The following is a 6,427-nucleotide window of genomic DNA, read 5'->3' on the forward strand; positions in this document are numbered from 1 at the left end:
CCCTGACGTCATCAGCTACTGCCCAACATCATTCCCTACCATCTACGTGGACAGAGGGGAAATCTATATAGTTATAGCAAATGAAGTGAGCTTGCGAGGGGATCCTTAGCATGAAGAGGAAAATAAGCTAGACCACAGGTTCTCAAACTCGGTCCTCAGGACCCCAAACAGTGCATGTTTTCCAGGTCTCCTCATAGAATCACAAGTGAAATAATTAGCTCCACTTGTGGACCTTTTAAAATGTGTCAGTGAGTAATGAATTCACCTGTGTAGCTGTTGGGTGACCTGCAAAATATGACCTGTGTGTGGTCCTGAGGACCGAGTTTGAGAACCACTGAGCTAGACCATCCTTTTATAGCATGTTATATAAATGCTAGCTGGAGGCTGATTGGTTATGATTGATGTGATGTCAGTGGCTGCAGGGTGCAGTGGCAAACAGTATTTCAAGCCGTTTTCAAATGCTTGATTTTAGAGCGAGTGTGGCCAGTCCATAAAGAGGGCATAATTAGTACTTAACCAGCTTTAATATGCATCATACAAAGTGTATTGTGTGTCATTATTCCAGCGTGGATTTTTCTAAATTTTTTTAAAAGTTAATTTTAGCAACTTATAAATATGCTGGCCCCCATTTTGATGTACCCCAAATTTTCTATCTCCACTTAAATGCAGCAATAGAAAATGTATTTCCACAATTTAAAATTTCTTTTGTACAATGAGCAATGCTGAATGGCAATGGTAAGAAGGGATTTGTGGCCTACCAACAATCCTTATTATCAGCGGCATATATCATGCAGTATTGCAGCGATACTAACGAATACCCCATTACTATTTAGCATTACTTACACCTGCTGTGAGGTCCAGTGACATCCCCCTCCTTGGCGGCATCCACAGCTGTGTTTCTGCCAGTGACGGCCAGTCTGTGCATGTGCATGAGAATTACACCTGGCGTGGAAATGGCAACCCTTAGATGGCTTTGGTGAAGTTGCTGGGTCTCCATTGCAGGGAAAGAGGACCATATCACTATTTTAAGCTGTTCCCTGACAAACAGCAATAAGATATGCTTACCGCTGTTTGTTAAATACTGTCTCGTTGTTATATATGGGGCCCTTACTGCTTTGCTGGAAAGTCCTGTCCCATCTACACCGGCAAAACCACGTCACAGTAGCAGTTTCAATAATAAAAACAGTATACATTAAAAATGTACTTAAAAAAAATATATACCTAGCAAAGAATGTCATGCCACTCACTATCCTTGATAATTAGGTTATCCTTTGCATGGGGAAGATATCGCTGGTGTAAGGGGCTTCTTAAATATCTCCAGCAAAAACACACATTTTTTGCCAGAGCTAGGAAAATTCTCTGAATGATAAACAGACCCTCTCACTCTCTTATATGTAATCTGGAAATGTGGCAGAGTGCTTCCACAATGTTATCAGGGTATGGGCAGATGCCCAGATGTTGAGCTGGCCTATAGGCACAAGAGACCAATGTGAGGGGTCTGCCCCGCAGTCTCGACTGTTGTAATGTTGGGAAGAATGATCCATTTACCTCCACTCTGCACTGCAGTAATCTAATTAGGGCCAGATTAAGGTTTGTATCAATAAAATGGTCAAAGTGCTGCCGACATGCAGCGATACAGCTCTGAACTTACTTAAACTACATTTCCGTAGTGGTAAATTGTCATCTTTCTTTATACTCTACTACATATATTTGGACTTTTTTTTTTTGCATTGTCAACTACATCAAATTTATTCACTGCCTGACCAAACCATCGTGAGAATTACTGCCCAACAGATCCTATGCAGAGGGGGGAGGGCACGCTGGAGTAAGCTCCCCAGCCATCTTGTAGTGCCACAAACAAACTTCTGCCCCGTGTTACTGACTGCTTTATCACGTGAACAATAAGCTCACTGAGGCAAAACAGAACAAGCTTTATTCTGACCCAAATAATCAAAATAAAGCTTATGATTTTAACAAACTTATAATCTACCATGTCTATAATGGTTTTAGTGGGTTTAAAAGGGGCAATAATATTAAATACAAAACCAAGCTTGTTTTTTATTTGTTATTGCCCCTTTAAATCCATCCCTTCACTGTGCTATTAAAGGTGGCCATACACTGTCAGATAAAAGTCACCATCAGACAAACTAACCAACCAATCATATAAGGGAGATTAAATGCACATGATGCAAACATGTAACGTTAAATAAAATAAGGAACAGCTATAGCTAATGTAACTTGAATTGTGTCGATTAGATACTTTGAAAGGTGTAAATTCCAAGGAAACTGAATTATGCTCATAAAATGTGAAAATGATGCAAGCCATATATCACGATTAAAGGAGGGAATTCAGTTGCCCCGATAGCTTAACGGAGATGAAAAAGGCAGGGAGCCTCATTCAATTGGGATTCCTTTTCACCCAAAACCTGTGTTTATTGATGTGTTAACACAAATAATCGGTGAAAAGTTCAGATTTGTGCGTTAACAGGGTCGCGGCACCCATTAACCACCTAGTTATCTGGTGTTTGTTTTCCACTGTCTGTGCAGCGGTGAAAACAATCCCCGATAAGTGCTACCAGCAACCTCACCACGGAGCTAACTGAATAGCCACAGGGGACTAATTAGCCCGCAGTAAGTTACTCTGGTTAATGGAATTCTGAAATGAAGAAAAAACTAAAAATGAGAAAAAAAAGGAGATTGTGCTGGGGGAGAGGAACTGGGGAAATTGGCATGAAGCTGAAGAGACAGGAGGATGGTATTGTTGAAAGGAGGGCTGGAGACACAAGTAGGATTAGAAGGCAGGCTTGGGGACATTAATCTGCAGTAAGACACCAATTCTAAAGAACCCATATTACTAATATAAATAATACCAAATTAGCATATATATTTTATGAATATAATATAGTTTAATCAGGGAAACACACATTTTGCCCTGCCCCCAAACTTCTGTTACTATGTATTATCTGGTTGAATCTCTGTTGCATGACGATGACATTGGCTTTATTTCTACGCAAACAGGCTATGCTGACCTACATGAATAGTGATTACCAACTTCAGACACTGCCTATCAAGGCCCACGCAATTGTCCCAATCTCCAGTACTAGACAGTTGGGAGATATGCTGTGTGGAATTCACTGGGATGCTGTCATTACTAGGTCTAATGATCTGCTAACTGCACCAGCGTTGCTATTGGTCATGCCTACATACAGCGCAATGCGGTAAGCGCTCCCTGTGCAGCAGACAGGCGTCAGGTTAGAGAGACGCTGCCGCCTTCTCCATTCGCCAGGTGGCCGCTGAGATTTTGTTACCAGCTGACATCCGGCTGCTTCTTCCCTGAAGTGAGAGACTGGAGCTCACTCCTGAGCTCCACCTTCCGGATCCTGCAGTATGTTAGGGTGAGACGTCATGACATCTCTCCCATAGTGCCAAGCGCAAGGAGCTGTCGGATGGTGGCGGGCCAGGAGTGGGGCTTCAGGTAAGTACAGTGTTGTGTGTTATGTGTAAGGGGCACTACTACTGTGGGTATTTTGTGTGAGGGGCACTACCACTGTGGCAATATGGGCATAAGGGGCACTACTACTTTGTGACGTAACATGAATAAAGCACACTACTGTGTGACAATGTAAATAAGGGACACTATGTGGAGTAAGATGAAACTGGCACTATGTGAATAAAATTGTGTTACAGTGTGGCATAATTTGAATTGAGGGTACTATTATGTGGCCATGCCCCTTGCTTATGAGACCATGCCCCTTTTTTCCCCACTTTGAGTAACATGTATACTAACAAATGTAGGCAAGCCAGATAAGACTGTAGCCTGTGGGAATTGAAGCGATCTTGAGAAGTTTGGTCACTGTATTGAAGAATAGGACCAAGGAGATGAAGGAGCTAAAGAAACCGTAGAGCAGATAAGGCAGGACAAACACCCATTAGTGCATAACACACTGCACTTGTTTCTTTGCCTGCATCATAATGAAGTGGCTAACAACATACATAGTAATGTGCTTTAGTATAATATAGTAGCAGGTCCTGTTGTACCTCCAAGCAAAGACAAGGCATAACCTTTAGCTGCTTATCAGTGTGTTTCCTATGACAAATATGGAACATTCTAACATTGCAAGTTACTCCTTGCATTATCATAAATAGGTACTAATGTTATCAAAGCATATCAATAAATACCTAAAACAAGACCCTAATCTCCGAATATTTTGGTGTTTCTAGGTGCCCTGCCCAAATAACCACACACACAAATACCTAGGGATCTGAATCTGCTACCTCTGCCATTTTTGTGAATGTTTACTACAATGTCACACAACCCATGCAATTGCACCTCATACTTTTTATAAGTCATAGCACCTCTGTTCTAGAACAAGAATATGTGGCACATTCATACATATTTACATTAGATGAATACATTAAGGAAGCAATACATTACACATTAAAAACATACTCTAAAGATTGTCATTGACACCATCTAATACTTTTACATTGTATTTACGATTTTATATGCTAATGTGCAATATGTTATGCATGGGAATGTATATGAAACTATACATTTAAAATACCTTAGTTTTCACCCACTCATGTTAAAAGGTAACAAGATACATATGTATTATGATCTAGGTCCCTTCATATGACTACTTAGGTAGTAAACATTCTTAAACATGAGAGTAAAGGTGAAAAGATTATACAATTGAGAAAAATATATATAATTCTCTGTCATTTAATTTACCAGTTTAGCCATATGCAAGGATCCGAATATCTATTTCATATAAAACGTAAACATATTAAGAACAAAGTAGGACACAGCTAGTGCTGCTATTCAGTTATTATAGTTTTCGATACTGCTGTGAATTTATTTTAAACTTTCATACAAGTACATGGAGAGGCATTAGGTATAATTTGTCTACTTTATTTGTAGCCTGCCTGCAGTAATAGACTACTACTTAGAGCATTGTTTGATACAGTCTACCCCATCCCCAACCTCTCAATAGCCCTATCAACCATTTACCTATGCCCATTTATACAATTTTTATTCTTTTGCTCTTTATAAAGCAGAAATAATGTGCATATACCTTAACACTCAAACACATTTATTCAGCAATACCAGTTCCTAAATTGAGAATCCCGCATCAAATTAGTAATCTATATTCTATTGCCCCATCCCTCTTCAATGAGAAGTTTTAAAGGTATAAAAACAATAACAAACACCTAACAAAATTGCATATCTCAGTCACGCACACACTTATGCAAATACAGGATGCTATTGTTTAGGTGGTCCTAAATAAACGGTGGGATGTACAGCTGGCCATACACCTAGCATCTATCGGGTAATTCTCTGTTATGCCGATGCCCTGGTCGGGTGATCGGCAAAATCAAACATGTTGGGCAATCTTGATTCGCAGATTCTGAACCCAAAAATGACTGGAATTGGCAGGTCGGATTTTTAACATGTTTTATTGGGAAATGTTCAGTATCCCAACACGGGATGCTGGCGCTTAGAATACTGGCGCTGGAATTCCGACACCTGTCAGAATCCCAGCACTGGCATCCCGAAGGTAAGTATCGGGGTTAGGCACTAGGGGGAGGGTTAGGATACCTACCACAAGTGTCAGTATCCTAACTTTGTCTGGATGCCGGCATCAGTATTTTGACCACCAGTATACCGGAGCACCGGAAATTCCCATACCCATCCAGTTGTTTTTTGCCGATCAGCATCAGGGATTGTGCAGACTGATGTATGGCCCGTATAAGACAATTAATCTTTTCAGGTAGACAGCAGTATGCTGGGGTTGTGTATCCTTTCTAAATAACCCTCCTTTTTCATTCCCAGCATGTTTTCTATAGACTGATTGAGCAACGTCCATTTTGTTTAATTTACAGCTATAAGAAATAGTATAACTACAAGGTAACGGCACAACGGAATGCTGTGTATTAAGAACATGTATTTGTTTAATGCTTAGTGGAAGTGAATCTGTATTAATTATACTCTCAAAATAAATTGTCCTTTCCAACAACACACACAGATCATTGCTGTCTAATCTGTAGCCTATTTATACTGGACAATCAGGGAATTTCTTTGTTACTTTTAATTCATTTCTGCTTATAAGATGCTGTATTATTATTTTTTCTTTATAATGAAAGATTGAAAGCTGTCATTGAATTTCTTTGCATGTGGAAGAACCAGGGCTGATCATTATCCTTGCTTGGCATAAACTCAACCTCTTGCTGAGAAAGGCAAGGAATGAATCGGAGAACCAGGAGGTAATAGACACTATAGATACAATCAAGTGAAGCTGATAAAAGCAATTGTAGATTTGCTTTCATTTTCCAGAAATGAAATGAGTTTGTTTCTCAAGCAATGGCCAACATGGGATAGTAGGTGTTAAAATTTGTGAGTGGCTAAGCAAGATGGCGCTCCCAACAA

Source organism: Taudactylus pleione, unplaced genomic scaffold, assembly GCF_031769625.1.
Source record: "Taudactylus pleione unplaced genomic scaffold, aTauple2 ptg000019l, whole genome shotgun sequence".
Lineage (NCBI taxonomy): Eukaryota > Metazoa > Chordata > Amphibia > Anura > Myobatrachidae > Taudactylus > Taudactylus pleione.